The sequence below is a fragment of the Pseudophryne corroboree genome, chromosome 4 (assembly GCF_028390025.1).
Source record: "Pseudophryne corroboree isolate aPseCor3 chromosome 4, aPseCor3.hap2, whole genome shotgun sequence".
NCBI classification, from domain to species: domain Eukaryota; kingdom Metazoa; phylum Chordata; class Amphibia; order Anura; family Myobatrachidae; genus Pseudophryne; species Pseudophryne corroboree.
In genome coordinates, this window is record NC_086447.1 from 865,715,456 (window position 1) to 865,742,179 (window position 26,724).

General features: G+C 48.6%; 1 protein-coding gene across 8 annotated transcripts in view; it reads right to left on the reverse strand.

The window, feature by feature from the left end:
- Positions 1 to 26,724, reverse strand: part of TTC7A (tetratricopeptide repeat domain 7A) — a 914,714-nt gene that overhangs the window by 255,612 nt on the left and 632,378 nt on the right. The gene's annotated exons all lie outside the window — the stretch shown is intronic.

Genomic DNA, 26,724 nt, shown 5'->3' on the forward strand with positions numbered 1-26,724 from the left:
GTGCAAAGCTGCTAAAAGCAGCTTGCGAGCGAACAACTCGGAATGACCCCCCATGTTGTGTAGCCATAGCTAGAGAAGAGATGTCAGTGTTCAAAACTGCTCAAGCGGCGGATGTTTAATGAGGAACAGTGGAGAAGTCAATGACAGCATGGAAGAAATACAGACAGGCAATCATTAGAGAAGACCTGAGAGGTTTACAGCAATTTTCTGGCCTAAATACAGGAAGTTTGGGGAACAGAGGAAATGAGTAATTCTCTTTCCGGCCATAACTTAATCTTACACATCTTCAGTCTTGATAAGTCCCCAAAACTTCCACATGTACAGTATATTAGTGGACGTTACCAGAACATGAATGAAATATGAGCTGTAACCCCTAGCAACAAACTGGACTCAAGCTAATGTGTCAGTTGTAATAAATGTCTCCGAATGCCTCATGAACACATAAACATATAGAAGCTAGTGTTAGATAATGTGTGCAGAGATAACTTCATAGAATACATAGATCAGACAGGAAGCATAGATACCCAGGGTCGATACTGTGTCACTATTATATTCCACTGAGGTATTGCCAGGAATGTGACAGTGACACAGTAAGTGTGTAAGGCAAAACATTAGCCACAATGCCACAACATAAAATACAATGAGGTATCTTTAGTAAAGTAGTTTTGCAGCCAATACTCAGTGTTGCATTACGGGTGAGTATACGTAAGCTGTTACAGATCTTACATGAGAGAAGAACATAAGAGAATTCTAAGAACATTGGAAATACAAGGTTGCCGTAGTAATAATAATAATAATAATAATAATAATAATTTAATTTATATAGCGCTTTTTCTCCAATAGGACTCAAGGCGCTTAACAGATACATAGCATAATACAGTACAGAAAATAATGAAGTACAGAACAGCTTTTCATAAAATACAGAAGCATGTAGATACTAAAGGGACAGTATGGAAATGCTGAGTAAACAGGAAAGTCTTGAGTCTACTTTTGAAGGATTCTATAGTTGGGGCCTCTCGCACGGTAATAAGCTACATGGCATGCGTCAGGGGTCTCCTCTTGTAACACTAGTAAAGCATACTAAAAAGGGCAGACTCGAGCTTATTTGCTGTCAAATTCTATGTTTCTATGCTATTTGCCAACTCTCCCCGATTGTTAGGGAGTATCCCTGAATGACCGCAATCTCCCTGACTCCCTGAAGAGTCTAGCAATCTCCCCCCATTATGCACAGTAGCTATTTTATACTTGGAAAATAAGAAATCAGAGATACTGCATATACATTCAAATGGGGTCATCAGTGCCATTTTCCTGCTTTGGTTATTATAATGTACAATGATCCCCTATTGCTACATGCATTCTTAAATAAGGTTTCTCATGGTCTCTTACATGGAACCACTTGTTAGTAGAACACAATACATAAACAAGATATGAAAAGTGCCAGTGTTTATGTCAAGTAGTAGATGTTACTGAGCAACTGTGCTGAGGCGGAGCATTATATCCACTATAACCAGAAATTTTTTGGTGGGAATTATCATATTAAAGATTTCCATCATGTTGGATTTCCCCAGGTATCAGATGGGAAATGACCCCAATGCCTGTCTGATGTATGGGCCCCTTAAAGCAGTGTCGCTGCTTCTATATCATTTTCTTCCACACAATGTTTTTAAAAAAAATAATAAGAATTTACTCACCGGTAATTCTATTTCTCGTAGTCCGTAGTGGATGCTGGGACTCCGTAAGGACCATGGGGAATAGCGGCTCCGCAGGAGACTGGGCACAACTATAAAGAAAGCTTTAGACTACTGGTGTGCACTGGCTCCTCCCACTATGACCCTCCTCCAGACTTCAGTTAGGATACTGTGCCCGGAAGAGCTGACACAATAAGGAAGGATTTTGAATCCCGAGTAAGACTCATACCAGCCACACCAATCACACCGTATAACTCGTGATACAATACCCAGTTAACAGTATGATAACAACTAAGCCTCTCAACAGATGGCTCAACAATAACCCTTTAGTTAAGCAATAACTATATACAAGTATTGCAGACAATCCGCACTTGGGATGGGCGCCCAGCATCCACTACGGACTACGAGAAATAGAATTACCGGTGAGTAAATTCTTATTTTCTCTGACGTCCTAAGTGGATGCTGGGACTCCGTAAGGACCATGGGGATTATACCAAAGCTCCCAAACGGGCGGGAGAGTGCGGATGACTCTGCAGCACCGAATGGGCAAACTCTAGGTCCTCCTCAGCCAGGGTGTCAAACTTGTAGAATTTAGCAAACGTGTTTGACCCCGACCAAGTAGCTGCTCGGCAAAGTTGAAGAGCCGAGACCCCTCGGGCAGCCGCCCAAGAAGAGCCCACCTTCCTCGTGGAATGGGCTTTCACTGATTTAGGATGCGGCAGTCCAGCCGCAGAATGTGCAAGCTGAATCGTACTACAGATCCAGCGAACAATAGTCTGCTTTGAAGCAGGTGCACCCAACTTGTTGGGCGCATACAGGATAAAGAGCGAGTCAGTCTTTCTGACTCCAGCTGTCCTGGAAACATAGATTTTCAGGGCCCTGACTACGTCCAACAACTTGGAAGCCTCCAAGTCATTTGTAGCCGCAGGCACCACGATAGGTTGGTTCAGATGAAAAGCTGATACCACTTTGGGGAGAAACTGGGGACGAGTCCTCAATTCTGCCCTATCCATATGGAAAATCAGATAAGGGCTTTTACATGACAAAGCCGCCAATTCTGATACACGCCTGGCCGAAGCTAAGGCCAACAACATGACCACTTTCCACGTGAGATATTTCAAATCCACGGTTTTCAGTGGCTCAAACCAATGTGACTTTAGGAAATCCAACACCACGTTGAGATCCCAAGGTGCCACTGGAGGCACAAAAGGGGGCTGAATATGCAGCACTCCCTTAACAAAAGTCTGAACTTCAGGTAGTGAAGCCAGTTCTCTCTGGAAGAAAATCGATAGAGCCGAAATCTGGACCTTAATGGAACCCAATTTAAGGCCCATAGTCACCCCTGACTGTAGGAAGTGCAGGAAACGGCCCAGCTGAAATTCCTCCGTTGGGGCCTTCCTAGCCTCACACCACGCAACATATTTTCGCCATATGCGGTGATAATGGTTTGCGGTTACTTCTTTCCTAGCTTTTATCAGCGTAGGAATGACTTCCTCCGGAATGCCCTTTTCCTTCAGGATCCGGTGTTCAACCGCCATGCAGTCAAACGCAGCCGCGGTAAGTCTTGGAACAGACAGGGCCCCTGCTGCAGCAGGTCTTGTCTGAGCGGTAGAGGACATGGGTCCTCTGAGATCATTTCTTGAAGTTCCGGGTACCAAGCTCTTCTTGGCCAATCCGGAACAATGAGTATAGTTCTTACTCCTCTTCTCCTTATTATCCTCAGTACCTTTGGTATGAGAGGAAGAGGAGGGAACACATGAACCGACCGGTACACCCACGGTGTCACTAGAGCGTCCACAGCTAATCGCCTGCGGGTCTCTTGACCTGGCGCAATACTTTTCTAGCTTTTTGTTTAGGCGGGACGCCATCATGTCCACCTGTGGCCTTTCCCAACGGTTTACAATCATCTGAAAGACTTCTGGATGAAGTCCCCACTCTCCCGGGTGGAGGTCGTGCCTGCTGAGGAAGTCTGCTTCCCAGTTGTCCACTCCCGGAATGAACACTGCTGACAGTGCTAACACGTGATTTTCCGCCCATCGGAGAATCCTTGTGGCTTCTGCCATTGCCGTCCTGCTTCTCGTGCCGCCCTGTCGGTTTACATGGGCGACCGCCGTGATGTTGTCTGACTGGATCAGTACCGGCTGGTTTTGAAGCAGGGGTTTTGCCTGACTTAGGGCATTGTAAATGGCCCTTAGTTCCAGAATATTTATGTGCAGGGAAGTCTCCTGACTTGACCAAAGTCCTTGGAAGTTTCTTCCCTGTGTGACTGCCCCCCAGCCTCGAAGGCTGGCATCCGTGGTCACCAGGACCCAGTCCTGTATGCCGAATCTGCGGCCCTCTTGAAGATGAGCACTCTGCAGCCACCACAGCAGAGACACCCTTGTCCTTGGAGACAGGGTTATCAGCCGATGCATCTGAAGATGCGATCCGGACCACTTGTCCAACAGGTCCCACTGAAAGGTTCTTGCATGAAACCTGCCAAATGGAATCGCTTCGTAGGAAGCTACCATCTTTCCCAGGATCCGCGTGCAGTGATGCACCGACACCTGATTTGGTTTTAGGAGGCCTCTGACTAGAGATGACAGCTCCTTGGCCTTCTCCTCCGGGAGAAACACTTTTTTCTGTTCCGTGTCCAGAACCATCCCCAGGAACAGTAGACGTGTAGTAGGGACCAGCTGTGACTTTGGAATGTTTAGAATCCAGCCGTGCTGTTGTAGCACCTCCCGAGATAGTGCTACCCCGACCAACAACTGCTCTCTGGACCTCGCCTTTATCAGGAGATCGTCCAAGTACGGGATAATTAAAACTCCCTTCTTTCGAAGGAGTATCATAATTTCGGCCATTACCTTGGTAAAGACCCTCGGAGCCGTGGATAGACCGAATGGCAACGTCTGGAATTGGTAATGACAATCCTGTACCACAAATCTGAGGTACTCCTTGTGAGGATGGTAAATGGGGACATGCAGGTAAGCATCCTTGATGTCCAGTGATACCATGTAATCCCCCTCGTCCAGGCTTGCAATAACCGCCCTGACCGATTCCATCTTGAACTTGAATTTTTTTATATATGTGTTCAAGGATTTCAAATTTAAAATGGGTCTCACCGAACCGTCCGGTTTCGGTACCACAAACATTGTGGAATAGTAACCCCGTCCTTGTTGAAGTAGGGGTACCTTTACTATCACCTGTTGTGAATACAGCTTGTGAATTGCCTGTAACACTGCCTCCCTGCCTGAGGGAGTGGTTGGCAAGGCAGATTTGAGGAAACGGCGGGGGGGAGACGTCTCGAATTCCAGCTTGTACCCCTGAGATACTATCTGAAAAATCCAGGGATCCACCCTTGAGCGAGCCCACTGATTGCTGAAATATTTGAGACGGGCCCCCACCGTACCTGGCTCCGCCTGTGGAGCCCCAGCGTCATGCTGTGGACTTAGAGTAAGCGGGGGAGGACTTTTGCTCCTGGGAACTGGCTGTATGCTGCAGCTTTTTTCCCCTACCTCTGCCTCTGGGCAGAAAGGACGCGCCTTTAACCCGCTTGCCCCTATTGGGCCGAAAGGACTGTACCTGATAATACGGTGCTTTCTTTGGCTGTGAGGGAACATGGGGTAAAAATGTAGACTTCCCAGCTGTTGCTGTGGAAACGAGGTCCGAGAGACCATCCCCGAACAACTCCTCACCCTTATAAGGCAGAACTTCCATGTGCCTTTTGGAATCTGCATCTCCTGTCCACTGCCGAGTCCATAACCCTCTCCTGGCAGAAATGGACATTGCACTAATTTTGGATGCCAGCCGGCAAATATCCCTCTGTGCATCCCTCATGTATAAAAGTGCGTCTTTTATATGCTCTACGGTTAGCAATATAGTGTGCCTGTCTAGGGTATCAATATTTTCTGACAGGGAATCTGACCATGCAGCTGCAGCACTGCACATCCAAAACAAAAAACTGCAACAAACGAGCGCCTAATCATCAAAATAAAAAGTGAAAACCAATACGTGTTTCATAGAATTAAATAATCACAATTTTATGTTCCTGATAGTCTGCGCTTGCCGGAATACTATGTGTAGTATTGTGGTGATAGCATAGAAAAAGAACAAACGGCTGCGCTGAATATCAGGAACGAAACATAATGTACAGAGAGCCAACGTAAAAAATAACAATGTTTATTAATAAAACATATAAAAAGATTAATTATCAAATAACCGGTGAATAATATATATAAATATATATAAGAACAATCACTAGACGTGAACTAGTGGTATATTGTAATAACTCAGCTTATTGGGGTGAAAAGTTCCGTGATTCACTTGTTAGATAGTTGATAAATACCAGGTGTGTTGGTAGGATCCTAATGAATTAAAAGTCCCTCAGTTGAAATTGATATTCAATACCTTTCCAAAATGGGCTGGTAAGAGCCGAGCGTCCTCGGCTTCAATGTCCTGCAATGCCCATATACGCTGTGCAGCGGAAAGGAATGGACCGTCTCTCTCACAACCCGGTCGTGGCGGCGTGTGCGCTGAAGCCGCTGATGTCGGATGCTGTAGACGGAGGGTGCAGCGGGGACCAAGGAACACCTGGAAGATTTCACCTGAGCTGAGTGTGGATAGGGGCGGGTCCTGACACGTTTCGTCACGTTCACGTGACTTTCTCGAAGGTAGATACCTGCCTCCTAGGTCATCCGGTATTTAAAGGCTGAGTTGATTAGTGTGGACAGGTGAATGTCATCAGCAATGTTAAAAGCAATAAAAATGCATAAAACGAAGGCTCTCATGTACTAACACATAACATTATATATAGTTGGCAGAAATGACTTATTGGTGTCAGAGAAAGGTGTAAATTTAATGTGGTTATACTTTATATTGTAGTAAATAGTAAGCCATTGCAGATCATGGTTTCAGTTCAGGTGTCATGACAGGTGTATTGATTCACCACAAATTAGATCACCTAATAGCTTCACCTATAATGAGTAGCAGACATTTATCACAAGGTTCACTGGACAAATATTATTATCCGTGTATATACTAGTGGTGCCGTTTTAGGTTAAGAGAAGTTTAATCAAAGGGAAAAAAGTATATCTATTTATATAAATCACCTCTGCATAAAAAATCGGACCAAGAGGGAAAACTTTTTAAATGTTGATATAGACATGATTCGAACTCTAGGATTCAAAACTAATGCTGGTCTGTCCTCTAACCTGATGCGCCACTGAGTCTGATGATTATATAGAGGACAGACTGAGAGATAAACACAGTAATTAGCTTGTTTCAATATATTGTAACAAGGGTAAGAGTAGTCTAACAAATGGATATCTCATATAGAAGGACATATTCCTAATTCTATAGATGAATCTGATTAGTGATTAGAACATCCTTTGTATGCAACATCGTTATTAGATATAGTAAAAATATCTTCTTTGTTGTGTTATGATAAAACTAAAAAATAAAAGGTAAATATAAACAAAAGAAAAAGGAAAAAATATATAAACAAAAAATGGGAAAAAAAGAAGAACAGTCCTACATATGATGATGATAATGTATTGCAGATGGACTTCCTTCATCAACCTCTAGATATTTCAGGGAATCATCACCAGACAGATGATACCAAAGTGTGTATTCATAATACAGATGTTTTATTTCATGTAAATATGCACTATAGGGTTGGGAAAGGGGGGGGGGGGGGGGGGTTTGAAGGGGGGGAAATAGTTTCTATACTTGGAATTATTGGACAATCTGCACAGATGTTACTCAGATGTAATATAAGGAGATTCGGAATAGAAATGAATTTTCATGAAAGATCAAATTCTATACTTTCATTGAGCCCTTCCGGTGTAAGTGTTCTTAATTTATGTATCCAATAATTTTCCCTAAGACATAGTTTTCTATATCTATCTGCCCCCCGTATTGTGGGTTTGATGATCTCTATACCCACTAGTTGGATGTCATCCGGATCTTTATGATGCTTTTCTAAAAAATGTCTGGAGACACTATGAAATATTAGGCCCTTTTGGATGTTACGTCTATGCTCAAGAAACCTCGTCCTGAGTTTACGAGTTGTTCTACCTACATACATTAAATTACATTTACAAACCAATATATAAATCAAAAAGGAACTATTGCAATTGATATGAGAACATATCTCAAATTCAGATGAATCTGTGGCACCAAAGCTTTTTGTATTATTCTGAATATATGAACATGTGATACATTTTTTAGCACCACATTTGAAACACCCTACTATTTTCGGGAGCCACTGTATATTGCCAGCTGATGTTGAACTCTCATTAGTGAGTCTTCTATCAACAAAGAGGCTTGGAGCTAGTTGTTGTTGTAAATTGTTTGATTTTCTAAATATCACTGAGGGGGTATCTTTAAGTTCAGATCGAAGGATCTTATCTGTAAGGAGAATAGAGTGATTATTGTAGATGATGTTTCTAATCTTAGAAGAAGCACAGTTGAACTGTGACATGAAATGTGGCTGGTCTTGTGCAAATTTACATATGTGGGTTTTTGTTTTCAGAAGATCCCTTCTATCTAAAGCATCCGTTCTCTCCCGTGCTGTTTCAATTAATCTTGCTGGATAGCCACGATTATAGAAGGATTTAGATAATTCATCCGCTTGTAATTGAGAGTCCACTCTATTGCTGCAATTACGTTTTATGCGTCTAAATTGTCCATAAGGGACATTGTTCAACCATGATTTGTGGTGTGAACTACTATAATGGATAAAGTTTAAAGTGTCTACCTCCTTGCGAAACGTTTTTGTGGATATTTTGCCCTCAATAATATCAAGTGAAATATCCAAAAAAGTGATGGATGATTGGTGCGCAGTACCAGTGAAAATTAAATTATAACTGTTGTTATTCAAAGAAGTGATGAGATCAGAAGATGAGGATATGTCACCATCAAAGATAAAAAACATGTCATCTATGTAATGGCCATAGTAGACGAGGTCCGCGCCGCAGCTCCGCCCCCACACATGCTCCTCCTCGAAGGCACCCATGTATAGGTTAGCGAAGCTCGGCGCGAACCTCGTCCCCATGGCCGTCCCAAGTATCTGTAAATAATATTCCTTATTAAATACAAAAAAATTGTGAGATAATATAAAATTGATTGAGTCCAGTATGAATTTTTGTAACTCTGAATCAATCGTACTAGTTTTGGAGAGAGATTCTGCTATCGTAGATAGACCTCTCTTATGCGGAATATTAGAGTATAATGCCTGTACATCGCAGGTCATAAAGAAATAGGAGCTTTTCCAATTAATGTTTGCAATATCATTTAGAAAACATGTAGTATCCCTGATGTGAGAGCGTAAAGAGGAGGCGAGTGGCTGTAAAAAATAATCAACAAAGTGTGATAAATTAGAAGTGAGGGACCCAACACCAGAAATAATTGGCCGACCAGGGGGTGCAGTGAGGGATTTGTGAATTTTGGGTAAATGATAATAAGTGGGAGTGACAGGGTGTGTGGGAATCAAATATCTAAATTCTTCCTTGGATATGATGCCTTTATCCAAGGCATCTTTAACTATAATAGTTAGTGATCCATGCTGAAGCAATAGCTGGTCTCAGTATAACACCTGTGTGTATATATAGATTTCAGGATAGCCTCCTGCTTTCTATCAGCAGATTCCTTCAGGGCGGCCGTATCCGGAGACGGTAGTGCCACCTTCTTTGACAAGCGTGTGAGCGCTTTATCCACTCTAGGGGATGTTTCCCAACGTGACCTATCCTCTGGCGGGAAAGGGTACGCCATTAGTAACCTCTTAGAAATTACCAGCTTCTTATCAGGGGAAGCCCACGCTTCTTCACACACTTCATTTAACTCCTCAGATGGAGGAAAAGCTACTGGTATTTTTTCTCTCCAAACATAATACCCTTTTTTGTGGTACCGGGGGTAACATCAGAAATGTGCAACACATTTTTCATTGCCTCAATCATGTAACGTGTGGCCCTACTGGAAGTTACATTAGTCTCATCGTTGTCGTCACTGGAGTCAGTATCCGTGTCGACATCTGTGTCTGCCATCTGAGGTAGCGGGCGTTTTAGAGCCCCTGATGGCTTTTGAGACGCCTGGGCAGGCACAGGCTGAGAAGCCGGCTGTCCCACATTTGGTATGTCGTCAAACCTTTTATGCAAGGAGTCGACACTGTCGCGTAATTCCTTCCACAGCACCATCCACTCAGGTGTCGACCCCGCAGGGGGTGACATCACATTTACAGGCATCTGCTCCGCCTCCACATAAGCCTCCTCATCAAACATGTCGACACAGCCGTACCGACACACCGCAAACACACAGGGAATGCTCTGACAGAGGACAGGACCCCACAAAGCCCTTTGGGGAGACAGAGAGAGTATGCCAGCACACACCAGAGCGCTATATAACACAGGGATCCCACTATAAATGAGTGTTTTCCCTTATAGCTGCTTTTTATATATATATATATATATATATATATATATCTATCCTGCGCCTAAATTTAGTGCCCCCCCTCTCTTTTTTACCCTTCTGTAGCTTGCAGACTGCAGGGGAGAGCCAGGGAGCTTCCTTCCAGCGGAGCTGTGAGGGAAAAATGGCGCCAGTGAGATGGCCCCGCCCCTTTTCCGGCGGACTTCTCCCGCTTTTTCTGGAATACTGGCAGGGGTATTTTTACATCTATATAGCCTCTAGGACTATATATGATGTACATTTGCCAGCCAAGGTGTCTTATATTGCCCTCAGGGCGCCCCCCCCCCCCAGCGCCCTGCACCCATCAGTGACCGGAGTGTGAGGTGTACATGAGGAGCAATGGCGCACAGCTGCAGTGCTGTGCGCTACCTTGGTGAAGACCGAAGTCTTCTGCCGCCGATTTTCCGGACCTCTTCATGCTTCTGGCTCTGTAAGGGGGACGGCGGCGCGGCTCCGGGAACGAACACCAAGGTCGGGTCCTGCGGTCGATCCCTCTGGAGCTAATGGTGTCCAGTAGCCTAAGAAGCCCAAACTACCACCTGTTAGGTAGGTTCGCTTCTTCTCCCCTTAGTCCCTCGCTGCAGTGAGTCTGTTGCCAGCAGATCTCACTGTAAAATAAAAAACCTAAATATACTTTCTTTCTAGGAGCTCAGGAGAGCCCCTAGTGTGCATCCAGCTCAGCCGGGCACAAGATTCTAACTGAAGTCTGGAGGAGGGTCATAGTGGGAGGAGCCAGTGCACACCAGTAGTCTAAAGCTTTCTTTATAGTTGTGCCCAGTCTCCTGCGGAGCCGCTATTCCCCATGGTCCTTACGGAGTCCCAGCATCCACTTAGGACGTCAGAGAAATATATTATGCAATAAACAGTGCATGAAAGGGGAGGAGTTTTACTCAATTAGGGGCGTTTCTACTTGGATTGGGTGTAGTTTGAGCAGATATAGAACGGGGCCTATACTGTCCCAATTTGGCATTTGGGAGCTATGCATTATGGGGGTCATTCCGAGTTGATCGCTCGCTAGCAGTTTTTAGCAGCCGTGCAAACGCATTGCCGCAGCCCACTGGGGAGTGTATTTTCGCTTTGCAGAAGTGCGAACGCATGTGCAGCAGAGCGCCTGCAAAATCTTTTTATGCAAAACAAGACCAGCCCTGTAGTTACTCTTCGTGTGCGTTGAGTCTAACGATGGTGGGACGGCTTTTGACGTCACACACCCATCCAGCCACGCCTGCGTTTTCCCCGACACGCCTGCTTTTTTTTCTTAGCACTCCCTAAAAACGGTCGGTTGACACCCAGAAACGCCCACTTCATGTCAATCTTCCTGCATTGTGCTGTGCGACTGAAAGCTTCGCTAGAACCTGTGCAAAACCACAAAGGACTTTGTACCCGTACATCGCGTGTGCGCATTGCGGTGCATACGCATGCGCAGAAATGCCAATTTTTAGCCTGATCGCTGCGCTGCGAACAACGGCAGCTAGCGATCAACTCGGAATGACCCCCTATGTACTATGGAAATAAAAACATTCTCTCAGATATGACAGCTTCCTCTATACAAATATCAGGGTCCGTGTGTACAGTAGTGTCCCATGTAATGATCTACCTGTTTAGCAACACAAAAATAAATACCGGGGATCCGGGAAGCTGCTTGCTCTGCGTTCTCTCACCCCTTACCTCTAATACATGCACATGTTCCTGGAACACAAGACTGTCCATATTTTTCACCGTTCATTTAAGGCAAAATAAACTCTAGGTTATTTCATCCTTTTAATGTTCCAGCTCTGTTTGGAATCCTCTACTGAATCCGGCAGACAACCTTCTGTCAGGTTATTTAATAAATGAGCCAGGGCCGGGGGAGAATGAAACATGACATTAATTCCCTGTGTGTGCACTATCCAGATTTTGTCCAGCCATACAAATCAATAGTAATTCAGTTTAGATGCCCATACGGCTTGGTAGATCATTTAGAAAAGGAAGTATCACTGTAGCGCGCGGCTGATAAAATCAGCGATGGATAAATGAAAAGCGGGCTTATTTAGGATGTGTTTATGCTGAACTTGTTTATTTTCTCAGAAAAGGCAATCCCCTAATCCCTAGACGGAACGAGGTTTCATGATCAAGGGCTGAAACGTTTATACAATGCTGCAGAATACGTTATCTGCTCGTGAATAAATACTTAGCTGCAACACAAAAGAATCATGATCATATCATTAAATAATAGTATGTATAGCTATGTATAACTCGAACAATCCTATTTATTTCTTTAGGATATGCTATATAGGCTGTATAGTTATTTCAAGGGTTTACAACGGATGCAGGCTTTGATTGACCAGTTCCTCAGCATAGAAAAATGTGTTTGAAAAGAACCAATTGATGTGGATTTAAATTAAGAAATGTTAAATTAACCTTGCTGTGTGCCTGAGGAATATTATTTAATAGAGGAAAGGATAAGCTTTGCAAGATTCTATTAGAATTCCTATGTGTGACAGGGCGGCAAAGCGACGGGATAGTCTATGTAAACGAGGCTTTGGGAAAGGATGGAACGGAGCCTTAGGCGACAAAGGTTGTGTGCTTACAGGCCCTTGTTCGGTATAAAAATCTAAGCATTAACTCATAGTTGCCTACTGTCCCGGAATGTCTGGTAGTGGGCACCATGGTAGTGTAGTGGCTAGCATTACTGCCTCACAGCACTGAGGTTATGAGTTCAGTTCCCAACCATGGCAGTATATGTGTGGTGTTTGTATGTTCTTTCCGTGTTTGAGTAAGTTTCCTCCTACACTTCCAAAACATACTGGTCCATTGGCTCCTGTCAAAAAAAATGAACCCAAGTGTGTATGTGTGTGATAGGGAACATAGGGGGTCATTCCGAGTTGATCGCACGCTGCAACTTTTTGCAGCCCGTGCGATCAACTAGACGCCGCCTATGGGGGAGTGTATTTTTGCATAGCAGGGCTGCGATCGCTTGTGCAGCCCTGCTATGCAAAAAAAAAGTTTTGTGTAAAACAAGACCAGGGTAAGAGTTACTTACCCTGTGCGATGAATCCAGCGTTGCAGGTCCTGGAATTGATGTCAGACATCCGCCCTCCAAACGCCTGGACACGCCTGCGTTCGCCGCACCACTCCCAGAAAACGCTCAGTTGACACCCACATACGACCTCTTCCTGTCAATCTCCTTGCGATCGGCTGTGCGAATGGATTCTTCGTTAAATCCATCGCCCAGCAACGATCCGCTTTGTAGCCGTACGACGCGCCTGCGCATTGCGGTGCATACGCATGCGCAGTAGTGACCTGTTCGCTGCGCTGCAAAAAAACGGCAGCAAGCGATCAACTCGGAATGACCCCCATAGATTGTAAACTCCACTGGGGCAGGAGCTAACGTCAATGAAGATTCTCTATTGATATATAAATAGCATTAAATAAATAGGTTCTTGAATTAGGAGAGAACTCCTTTTTCCCCGAGAGAGAACAATCCATTTTCCTGGAGAGCACCTACCTGCCACAGGTAAGGCAGGCGCATAACACAGATCATCTCATTTAGCCCCACCGACCTCAGCAGGAAACACAGATGTGAAGTTGCAAATGTGCCACTCCTCGAGTGCCACTGTAAGTTCTGATTGGCATGGTTGTGGTAGTGGTTAGCAGTGCTGCCTCACAGCTCTGAGGTCTTAGGTTGAATTACTACCAAGATCCTAACTGTGTGGAGTTTGTATATTCTCTATGTGCTTGTGTGGGTTTCCCCCAAGTACTCCTCTCCCCTCCTACACACGCTGGTAAGTTAACTGGCTTCTGAGAAAAAATGAATCCTAGTGTGTACATGCAGTAGGAACTATAGATTGCAAGCTCACAGGGGCAGGGACTGATGTGAGCGGCCTTTCTGTAAAGTGTTGTGGAATATGTGTGCGCTATATAAATAACTGGTAATGAATAATGAAGATAAATACTGAGGTGGGAGGGAAACCACATAATGTTATTCACGTCTTCTCTTCCTATCTCCCTGTCCCATCTCTTGGAAGGGAGGCAGAAAGGTGGGCGGCATGCACTACCTATAACAGAACTGAATGGTGCTGGTGTTATCATTGGTGACAGCGCTAAATACTTGTCATACGAGTTCATGACTGTTGCTACAAGATACTCCTGGGAATGAGCCGAATTTACGGGTCAATTAAAACGTTCCATGGAAAAAATTAGGAACCACAAAGGTTAAGTGACATTAGGAGCACTACTGACCCTGGGCAAGTCATTATCTGCAAGACGTCAATAAATCAGAAGCGCAACTGGGCGGAGAAGGGTGACAAACATCTGTGCACAAAACCACAAGAAGCTGTATACAACTGTATCGGCCACAATTGCTATTGTGCATACACAATTCATTTTTTACCTGTATAGCCGAGAGAGACGAGGAATATTACACAGACTTGTGTCATCTACCATCAAAACATACTGACTGAGAACATCACAAAAAGTGCAGCGTTATGTTACAAAACATTGGCCCTCATTCCGAGTTGTTTGCTCGCAAGCTGCTTTTAGCAGCTTTGCACACGCTAAGCCGCCGCCTACTGGGAGTGAATCTTAGCTTATCAAAATTGCGAACGAAAGATTAGCAGAATTGCGAAGACACTTCTTAGCAGTTTCTGAGTAGCTCCACACTTACTCGGCATCTGCGATCAGTTCAGTCAGTTTCGTTCCTGGTTTGACATCACAAACACACCCAGCGTTCGCCCAGACACTCCCCCGTTTCTCCAGCCACTCCCGCGTTTTTCCCAGAAACGGTAGCGTTTTTTCGCACACACCCATAAAACGGCCAGTTTCCGCCCAGAAACACCCACTTCCTGTCAATCACACAACGATTACCAGAACGAAGAAAAAACCTCATAATGCCGTGAGTAAAATACCTAACTGCATAGCAAATTTACTTGGCGCAGTCGCACTGTGGACATTGCGCATGCGCATTAGCGACTAATCGCTCCGTTGCGAGAAAAAAATAACGAGCGAACAACTCGGAATGACCCCCATTATTCCCAACACTAATACCGTTACTACTGATTTTATTGATGAACAATTTACAGGGGGTATAAAAGCTTGTAAGGGACAACTGCAGAGAGGATGTCATGGTTATCCACATAACGGGTGAGATCCAATCCTGTGTACTAGCTACAGACACATAAACAGTTTCTCCTCAATGCTGATACTAAATGTTTGCCAAGATCCTTGAAAATAGTATTATTCATTTATACCTTGGTCCATCTGGACCAAGTTGGTTTCATCCCCAGTGAGTCACGGAGCATATAATATTAGGAAAACTAACCCTTCTGGTATTCACCCTTCATGCCGAAAGGCAAATACCCTCCAACATTTTACACATAAAAATCGGTACAAACTAGGAAAGGGGCGTGACCACGGGTAAAGTGCGCGTGGTCACATCCCCTTTCCTATACTTTCAATGGTAGTTTGGAGAGTCAAAAATTGGTACAGAACATAAAAAAAGGTACTGTACCTGCCAAAAAGGTACAGCTGGAGGGTATGCAGTAATTCAGTAGGGTCTCATGGCCGTTTACGCTTGGTAATGGGCATCAATGGTATTTTATGAATGGGCTTAGAATCTTAGGGGGACATTTATTAAGCAGTGATAAGAGCGGAGAAGTGAGCCAGTGGAGAAGTTGCCCCATCAACCAATCAGCAGCTCTGTATAAATTTATAGTATGCAAATTATAGATGTTACTTCAGTTGGGCAACTTCTCCACTGGCTCTCTTCTCCACTCTTATCACTGCTTAGTAAATGTCCCCCTTAATACTGTACCCCTTTAGCATCTATTCTTGGCATTGCCAGGAGTTCTCCACCTCTTTAGTAAAAGGTACCAGACATGGCTGCCTCTACGCAGTGCGCCCCACATGGCTGCCTCGGATGGTTGCTCCGTGGGCAGGGTTTGCTTCATTTGGATCTTTCCATGCAGGGTATAGCAAACTCCTACACACGTGTCAGTTTTCCCATACATGCATTTGGCCCTTGTATGGCTCATCTCCCACTGTGTAACCTTCATAGTGCGCCCAACATGGCTGCCTTATCTGGTGCACTTGTGGATGGGATGAAAAATACATGGACCTGATGGTTTTAGTGGAACCCTACTCTGAAATTAAGGACTCTGCAATCTCCCCGTTTTGTGTTCTCTTCTAGGGGTGGACTATTCCACCCTGGGTAATCCTACGCAGTGCGCCTAAGATGGCTGCCGCACCTGGTACCTTGTGAGGGTGGAATACTCAGCCCCTGGAGGTTATTACCCAAAATGCCTACACCAATCATGCATTATTCTTTCTGTCTTTATTGTCTGTGTGGTTTGTCTTTTGATGTAATACTTAAATCTTCTGTATTATGTGCACTGTTTGAGTTCTAGTTGGCACCGTGGATGGCTGCCTCGGTGTTGCTCTGCCAAGCAGCCTTCGTTTTTAGTCTTACATGTATAATATGTCTAATCTATTGTACAGTTGCAATGTGCAGTATGAACTCATACGTGTAATGTATGCTACGTTTTTCACTCTTCGTGTTGCTGCTTGGCGATGCATTGTACCACAAAGAATTCCTAGTGTACGTGAGTACACCTGGCCAATAAAGCTGATTCTGATTCTTGCCCCTGCTCTTCTCTATTTCCAATGCCTTTGGCTGCAAAGATCTGTGCTAACACTGATGTATAAGATAAAACACAAGTTAAAGGAAGAGTCCCGTGCGCATACAGCAGCTAGTCAGTCAATCACTCTCTAGAGCAGGGATGGGCAATTATTTCAGCTGAAGGGCCACTTAACACTTTCCAATGAGTATTCGAGGGCCGCCATAGGCATGTGCCAAAAATATAGGGGTGTGGCTTTATGGGGAAGGGGCGTGGCCACAAAACAATACAGATTCATATTAGGCTGCACAACAGCCTCTATTATTCAAATTACTCTGCACAGTAGGTAGAGGTCCCTTTTACACATTACGGCAGGTAGAGCCCCCTTTTACACATTACGGCTGACAGAGCCCCCTTTTACACATTACGGCAGGCAGAGTCCCTCCTTTTACATATTACGGCAGACAGAGCCCCCTTTTACACACAACTTTGAGAAGAGGGTGGTAATCGGGGGTTACAGACATGGCTCTCTGTCAGCTTTGGTGGGGGTGGACTTTAAGTTGTAGCAGGGAGGAGTGGGGGCGGATGTGGGGCATTACAGCCCACAGGTCACTATAAGCTTTTGGGGTGGGTTGGATTTTAGGATGCTGCGCTGGCAGTGAGAGGGGGAGTGGGCTCGGGCATAACGGCTCAACCTCACAGTAAACTCCTGCGGCTGCGGGGGGATCGGGCGTTACAGCCTGTGGGTCACATGCTCAAGATCAGGAGGACGGCTTTAAATTGCAGCAGCGACATGGAGATGGGAAGGGGGGCTGGGCATTACAGCCAGCGGCTCACCATTAACTCTGGCGGCAGCAGGGGGATCGGGCAGTATTGCCCGCGGCTCACACTCCATCAGGGGTAGGGGGTGGTCACTGGTCAGGCTGCACTGTAAACTGCGCGCCTGTTGTTGGGACGCTCAGTGTAACCTGAGGGGGTGGTGTCTGGGCTCTGGCGGCAGAGTGGGTGGGATCGGGCATTCTCTATCCCCCCCCCTCCCCTGAACTTATATGGCAGTCTGTATGCCGCCCACCCCCCTCCCCTGGACCCATATAGCAGCTTTTAAACAACAGACTCCCTCCCTCCCTCCCTGGACACAGGTTGCTGTTTACTCCCCCTACTCGGGACCCCAGCCCCCCTCAACAGGCAGCGCCAGCTATGAATTTACCAACCTTTGAGGTTTTTTTTTTAAGGACAGATCAGCTCCCGCTGCCCAGATGATCCGCTGCCCGCTGGAGAGCTCAGCTCCCGCTGCACGCTGCCCGCATGAGAGATCCGCTGGCCACTGTACAGATCCACACTCTTCTTGATGTGGATCCGCCCCCCGCACCGCCCAGCGCCTGAGACGTCGGAAAGGAAATCCCGGTCAGCAGCCCCTGTGACGTGACCGGGATTTCATCAGCGGCGCCGCGTCTCTCGGAGCTGCTGTAGCGCAATGAGAAGCGTCTCAGCCAGTCGGGCCGCTTGTCATTGCGCACTGGTGGGGGACAGCGGGCCAGGCAGGATCGGTTCGCGGGCCGCATCCGGCCCGCGGGCCGCACGTTGCCCACCCCTACTCTAGAGGTATCCTTTAACCCCTCACCAATAGTGCACAATACAAAAAACGGAGTAAAGACTTAACCAGCGCTTATCCAGTTGATTTTCATAAACCGTCCCGTTATTTCATTTGGGAATATGGAAAATGAGAAAAAAGTGCATATAGTGTAACACAGTTTAATGCACATACAATTGACAAACAATAAAATGTTTTTAAAATTCAACAAATATAAAGTGCAGTGCAAGGCATTCTTTCTTTTCAAAAGGAGGTTTTCCTGGCAGGTGATGTATGGAATAATTACCAGAAAAATGGGAACTGTGACATACACAGTTCACATGCGTTTTTAAACGGTGCCTTTTGGTCCCGGGTATCTTTGTCAGCACCAATGGTAAATGTCAGTAACCTCACCGGCCGGATTCCCTCCTCCAGGTGGACCCGGTACCTAACCATACCCTTCCCGTCCCTGTACCCTAACCCCCCGTCTAATGCCTAAACCCCCGCAGCAGGAAGCAAGCGCATCCCGCTAAAAGAGCGTTCGGGATTCCTGGCGTAAGTATTTTGAAGCCGAGATCCCGATCTCCGTTGGGATGTTTATGTCGGTATTGTGAGGCCGGTCTGGATTCTGGCGTCGTTATTTCGGCCCCCGGGATCCCGTCCGGTGGCATTGTAACTACATCCCGGACAAACTTTTTATTTCTTGTGCTTGAAGAGTATCCATAGTTAAAGGAATATTCTACCAATAATTTAGATTTATTACAAATTCTACCAGTGACAGCTCCTTCCCAAGTTATGAAACCACTGCAGAGATTTGTATGAAAATTTGTTTGCTCAGGAAAGAAATCTAAAGTACATTCCCATATAATGCAAAAACATTACAGGAAGGTGGTCAGGACAATTACTATCTCATCTAAATAATTACCCCTTGTGCTACAACTCTGTTTAAATCCCTGGGATCATAGGCCCTCATTCCGAGTTGAACGCTCGCTATCTGCTTTTAGCAGCTGTGCAAACGCTAGGCCGCCGCCCTCTGGGAGTGTATCTTAGCTTAGCAGAAGTGCGACCGAAATGATCGCAGAGCGACTACAAAAAAAGATTGTGCAGTTTCAGAGTAGCTCCAGACCTACTCCTAGCTAGCGATCACTTCAGTCTGTTTAGTTCCTGGTTTGACGTCACAAACACGCCCTGCGTTCGACCAGCCACGCCTACATTTCCCCAGCCACTCCTGCGTTTTTATCCGACACGCCTGCGTTTTTACATACACTCCCCGAAAACGGTCAGTTACCACCCAGAAACACCCACTTCCTGTCAATCACTCTGTGACTGAAAAGAGTCGCTAGACCATGTGTGAAACTGCATCGGCTTTTGTGAAAGTACGTCGGGCGCGCACGCTGCGCCTCATACGCATGCGCAGAAGTGCCGCTTTTTTACCTAATCGCTGCGCTGCGAACAAAAGCAGCTAGCGATCAACTCGGAATGAGGGCCATAGTTCAAGAAAATATAACCTTTTACTGGTATACGTTCAGGATCCCGGCTGTTAGGATCCCGGCAGCCATAATACCGACACCGCAACCCTGACAGCCGTCCGAACATGATAACAGAATCCCCAGACAGACAGGATCCCGAAGGTAAGTATTAATGGCTGGGTTAGGCTACCGGAGGGGGGACTAGGTTTAGGTACACTATGGGGGGTGGGGACAGTTTGTGGGGTGGGGGAGGTTAGGGTTAGGCTGCAGAGAAGGAGGGTTAGGCACCAATAGGGGAGGTTAGGGTTAGGCTGTGGACAGGGAGGGGTATGGGAGGTAGGTTAGGATGTTGAACTCACCCATGTCAGGATTGTTACGATCGGGATGCCGACATCGGTATAATGCCCACTGGCATCCCATCCTCTGGTATTCCCATTTACTATACTCCATTAACCATTTTCCCGTGGATAATCTCATCAATCTCTAACATTTTTATGTTAAATTTACTAAGCAAAAGCTTTGAAAGCTGTGTTTCTCAGTGAGCTTGCGCCCATAATAAAACAGCTCTGTGTTTTACTTTTAATATAATTATGGATATAAATTTCGTACAGAAACCCACCAAGAGGCAGCTCCATGCAAAAGCTGCCACTCAGAAATTTGTCAAAAAACACAAATGTAGGGCCTGATTCAGCATGGGTTGTAGATGTGCGAAAAACTGCAAACCTCCTGCCCCCCCGCAAACATACAAGCGCATTGCAGAACAGCGATGCACTTGCATGTTTCAGGTTGCCCCCTGCCTACGCAGCCAAGCTGAGAAGGCAGACCCGCCATGTTTAGGCCCACAAACGGTCCGGACACGCCTCCGTTGTCCGGACCTCGCCCCCAAAACGGTACATCAGTGCCCACAAAACTGTGCATCGACTCCCTGCGCCAGCCCCCCCGCCACCCAAAGCACTTTCCCCGTATATAGTGAGTTACAATAGCAGCATCACCACCCTCAAGGCCTTTTCTTTCCATACATTCAGATCAAATATTTCTTTATCTCAAATCATTGGCCAAAAACAATGGCGCAATTGTCTCTGCTGGAGAGTTTTTGAAAAATTTAAACCCAACCCTAGCGGCCCCATATCAACTGTCTATAAATCATGGACAATCTCATAAACATCCTAGTGATATTTGGTGGACCCCTTCATTCCAGTAAAGCATTCATTACCTCTAATACCAAGAAATAAAGACACGGAGACTTAAATTTGGCAGAAAAATTGCTAGCTATTTTTTTGACCCTAACCATAGCAAACCTGTAAATGAAAACTTTGTTAAGATGCCGATTCAGCCGGCATATGGTGGCAGAAAAAAGAACGGCTCTATTAAACTGACGCTAACCTTAAAATGTTAAAATGCAAAACTATCCTAATTTAACTACAAACTATCAAATCGGTAATAGGTGCCCAACTCAACCCCCACAGTGACTACCCACCCTGATGGGTGCCCTGCCGCTGCCCCCGGACGGGTGGTCGAGCGGCCAAAAAGTCGATGGAGGTGAGTGCACCTAAACCATACCAAACTGTAAATCACTACAGCTTACCATACAACTACAAACTGCCGTTCTTTTCCGCCAACAGCGAAAGACTCTTCCCCAGAGTCTTCGCACCGCCACCATAACCTCACCCTAACTCCTGCAACACTAGACACAGATCTTCCAGGAACAGCATCATACCCTCATTGGATAGATGCAAGCCATCAGGAAAACGGGAAAAACATGTAAGAACTCAGCTGGAGGTGAAAGCGTAAAAACTTGCTGAGGGACTTTGATTAGAACTGATCAGCCGAATTGTGGATTAGAATTCAGTCCGTCAAGTCAGGCAAAAAATCGCAAAAGAACTCCAGACCCCCGCTGCCGGCTCATGCCAGCAACGGCGAGTGGCTAATCCCTGAGTAGGATAAAACGGGAAGACAAACAAACGCACAACACAAGAACGAAGTGAACTGTAACAACATGATTATAACAACTATAATTAAGCAAAAACCCACGCGCAAGCCAACCTCTCATGCAACGGGGCGAATATATCGTCTGTAACTTGACGACTTCCATCGCCCCACCGCCTGGATTTCAGCCATGGAAAATCCCGCCGCCGCAGCCGACATCGCAGCCCCTATGCGGAAGGAATGTGTCCCGAAAGCAGCGGGTGGAAGGCCCAAACTCGCCAGACAGCGACCCAGCATCCAACGAAATTGATATTTCGTCACCGGCAGCCCGTCATAATGCAGCAGCCATGACCCCCGACCGTCGGGCCTGCCTCATATTGCACTGCCAACCTTACTGGGCAAATGCTCTCCTCAAGTGCCGGAACCAAGGTGACCCATCGACCTCTCCCCACTTGGTCCGTCTTAGAGCGACGCAATCTGCATAGCAAGGACCTCTCACCCACCACCACGTCCCCGACAAGCATGCGCGAATCTGCTCGCTTAGAAGGCGCTACCAATTCCGAAACCCTAAAGGACCCGTGGTAAGCCATTGAGAACGCCAAACTGAACAAAAGCGACTCAAACATGGACGACGCGATACCTCCAACCGCCCTGATGACAGCCGGCAGCAAGGCCACATCAATGGGCCGCCTCCTGTCAGGCGGCGCCGGCGCGACGCGCGCCCATCTTTTCATCGCCTTCAGCAGAATCCCACTTTTCGTCACGTCAGGGACGCCCTTGATTTTGCTGAAAAACGAAATACCAGCCAAGTACCGGGATACCACCGCCCTGGACCTACCCGAAACATACAGCTGCCAAATAAAAGAAAGCATCATCCGATGCCCGCTCTTACCTTGTTGATTTCGTCCTCGAACAAACTCCTCCCACTCGCTCCAAGCTTGCCCGTAAGCCTTAAGCGTGGTTGGCGCGACTGACCGCATCGCTAGACCCTCCAGTCCGGCCCGATCACCTGCCAAACATAACCGGGACAATGAAAACCATGCTCGTCGGCCTCGGGTGCTAACAAACAAAACCTTTCCCACTGCCCTCGCGACAATGCGTCGGCAATTCCGTTCTCCAGACCAGGCACATGCTGCGCGCGGAACCACACGTTCCTACGCAGGCATGTCAATAGCAACTGTCCCAGCACCCCCAGAACCACCAACGACTTCGCCCTCTGGTTGTTTATCGCATGCACCACGCCCAGATTGTCACATCTAAACAAGATGCTGCGATGGACCAGCCGATCGCCCCAGACCTCCAGCGCCACCATAATGGGGAAAAGCTCAAAAAGCAAGAGGTCCTTAGTTAAACCTTCGCGATGCCATTCCGCCGGCCACGATGCCGCGCACCAAGATCCCTCCAGATAGCAACCGAATCCAGAGGCACCCGCTGCGTCGGTGAACAGCTGCAACCTAGCGCTGTCGACCGTTGGTGCCTGCCATATACACACCCCGTTGAAGTCCTCCAGGAACGAGGCCCATACGGCCAAATCCCTCTTAATCTCGGAGGACAGGCGCACGAAATGGTGTGGTCTGGCACACCCCGCAGTCGCCCTCTCTAGCTTCCGGCAGAAAACCCTGCCCATCAGGATTACCCGACAAGCAAAGTTCAACATGCCCAGCAAGGACTGCGCCTGCCGCAGTGTGACTTTACGCGACCCCTCGAACCGGCAAATAGCGTAGCGGAGCTTCACCACCTTGTCCCGAGGCAGTCGACACGATCCCGCCACCGTGTCAATTTCAATCCCCAAAAATGACAAACAGGAGACCGGTCCCTCTGTTTTATCCTCGGCCACGGGAACGCCGAAGTGGAAAAACAGAGCTCGGATGCTGAAAAGCAAGTCGTCGCACCGCTGTGAATTTGCTGGACCCGCACACAGGAAATCATCGAGGTAATGGGCGACCCCGTGACCCCCTGACGAAGACTCCACGCACCAATGTAGAAATGTGCTAAACCGTTCGAAAAACGAGCATGAAACGGAACATCCCATCGGCAAACATTTGTCGATGAAATACTCCGCTCCAATCCGAAAACCCATAAAGCGGAATGAGTCCGGATGTAACGGCAGCAACCGAAAAGCGGACTTAACATCAATCTTAGCCATGAGGGCCCCAGTTCCGTAACTGCGGACCATCTCCAACGCCTCGTCAAACGACTGATACACCACCGAGCAATGAGCCGGCGGTATCGCGTCATTGACCGACGCCCCCGACGGGTAAGAAAGATGCTGAATGAGCCTAAAAGCGCCTGGAGTCTTCTTGGGAACCACCCCCACTGGGGAGATGACCAAGCCATCCACCGGGGGTGAGATAAACGGTCCCTCCATCCTGCCCAACCTGACCTCCTTATCCACTTTCTCCCGCAGCTCCAACGGCAAGGCTCGGGCAGACTGGAGGTTCCGCTGGGCCTGAACCGACACCTCGCTCGCAACAGGCAAGCGAAAACCAAAACTAAAACCGGAAAACAAAAATTTCGCATCCGCCCTATTTGGATACCAATCCAACCACTTGCCCATCGTATCCAATTTAATTGGCGTTGGAGCTCTGCGGAGCGCTCCCGCTCGCGGCCGGTCTTGGGTAAGTTTGCTTACCCCGGGCACCCTGACGACTGCCTTTAAAGCAGGAGGAGGCTGGGTGGGAACCGCCACATTACAAGCACGAATGTCGAAAACGACACTGCTTGCCAAAGGAACAGGCCGCGTTGTTAAACGCGAAGCATTTTCCTTTTGCGGCGGCTTGCCCCCATGCACGGACGGCCGACCTACCTGCCTTGGCCGATCCGCCGTCCGCGCCGGACCCTTGGGCGGACGACCCTGCGCGGTGCCCGTCCGCCCCCGCGTTCCGGGGCTCCTTAGCCTGTTGCGAAGCCCGAGTGACTTTGAGCCAGACTTCCACGTCCTTACACCCAAAGTCCATGACCTGCAACCCGTCCTGCTTCTCCCGGAATTCCTCGTCATACCTACGCCACTCAGTGCCCGACGATGTGCGCTGCATATCGTGTACTAGATGCAGGTACCGAATGATGTTCATGTGCTCGTCCGGCCTATCCTCTAGGTAACAAGCCGCGAAGACCCAAAAGCCGGCCAGCCAGTTGTCGAAGGTACGGAAGGCCTCGGCCCCGATGCCCTTCTTTGCTGCCGCCGACTTATAGTCCTTCTTCGCGTCCTTTGTCAAGACGAACACATCAACGTAGTCCCCCCTGCGGATCTTCCTACGGCAGCTGTCCCTCAGCCCCCGCATCACGGCAGTGTAGTCGCAGCGGACAACCCCTGGCAAATCGCGGCGCTTCTTGGCCCTGCGAGCGTCCTTGCTAAGCCGCTTGCGCCTCTTCCGCCTTTCCTGCTGACCCGCCGCCCTCTTGGCGAATTTCGTCGCACGCTTCTTCGCCCTAGTCGTACTACTGACTTCGGACGCAGGCGACGACAGAGAAGACGAAGAGGAGGAAGAGGAAGAGCTGCGAGAACTAGAGCGCGTGGAGGAGCCCGATACAACCTGTACCACCTCACCTGATGCCGTCGACTGCTCCGACACGGAATCCTCCGGCGTGGCAAATCCGACCTCCTCGTCCTCGGACTCCGTCATCTCCACGTCCCCGCGCTCACCTGCAGAAGAAAACGGAGCAGAGGACCCAGACAGCAGTCGCGGCGAATGCCTAGCACCCCGGGGGGCAGGCGTCGCCGCCACACGCCCCTGTTCGTCCCGCCCGGCACGATGATCGAGCTGCGCCGCGGCCGCTCCGAGCTCCCTGCAGGCACGAGCAACCCGCTGCGCTGCCGACACTGCCCGCGCACCGGACCTGCCAGCCACTGCCGGCGCCGGAACTGTTCCCCACTCCCGGGGACGCGGCCGCGGTCAACGGCCCCAACGCCGCCACCACCGTGGCCAGGGCCGACGCCAGGGTTCCGGAGGGTTCTTGACCACCCCAAAACACGGCGTCGTCCCTCGTGGGCTCCCGAGCCGGCGTCGGCGTGCGCCGGCCCGACGCCCAACAGGCGCCACCCGGGGCCCCGACGCCCGGCGCCCAGATCGGCCTGGTGGGGAACCGGCAGCGCCCCCGACCTCCAGCGGCCCGGTCCCCCACCAATCTTGCCTCTCCTCCTGCGCCCGCCCGTCAGAGCCAGCGCCACCGTCACTCTCCTCCCCCCCGCGGGCACCCACCCCCCGCAGGCTGGAGCTACCTCCGCCCGCTGGGTGGGTCCAGCGGCGAGAGCTTATACTGTTGTGAGCAGCCCTGTTGCCCTCCATGGCTTCCCTGCCTCTCCTCCCCGCCCGCCCCCCCCGCCGGACTCCGGCTGCAGGGGGGTAAGCTGGGGAGACAAGGAGACTAGCGGCGCCGCTGCGCGCACTCGTGCGTCCCACCGCTTCCCGCCAGCAAGCTCCCGGCCGCATCCCCTTGTTGATCCGCCGTGCGAGGCCCCGCGATGGGCCTCGCCCGGCTAACAGCCGCCTCCCGCCTGGTCCCCCCCCTTGCCTGGCACCTGCACTCGGCCTCGGCGAGGGGGAAGCAAATGTAGACGAGTGCGGCTCCATCGACGGGCGCCCACCGCGGCGCGCATGCGCGCGCCAGACACCGATCCTTCCTCCGCCGCGCTCGGAGGTGAGGGCTGCTGCCTGACCGGCGCGGCCTGACCGGACCTCCGGCCTACCCCGCCGCCCGCGCCTGGCCGGCAAAGCCGGCCTGGCCCCCAGCGGCAAGGCTGACCTGGTCCGCCGCTCCGTGTCCCCGCCCGAGCCTGCGGCGGCCCCAGGGGACGGGGCTCCGTCCCCCATGCCAGCCAGCCCGTCCATGGGTCCAGCCTCACCGCCAGATGCGCTGTACCGAGCTGGGGTCCCGGCGGAACGACGAGGGCGGGAAGACATGATACAATGGAGCAGGAATGCAGGGGAGAGCTTGCAATAACTAATTTAGTATACAATCCAAAAATGGGGAGCCTCTGCTATGCAGCACTCACAACGCAAAATCACCAACAAGAGAGAGCAAAATGGCCTAGCCTT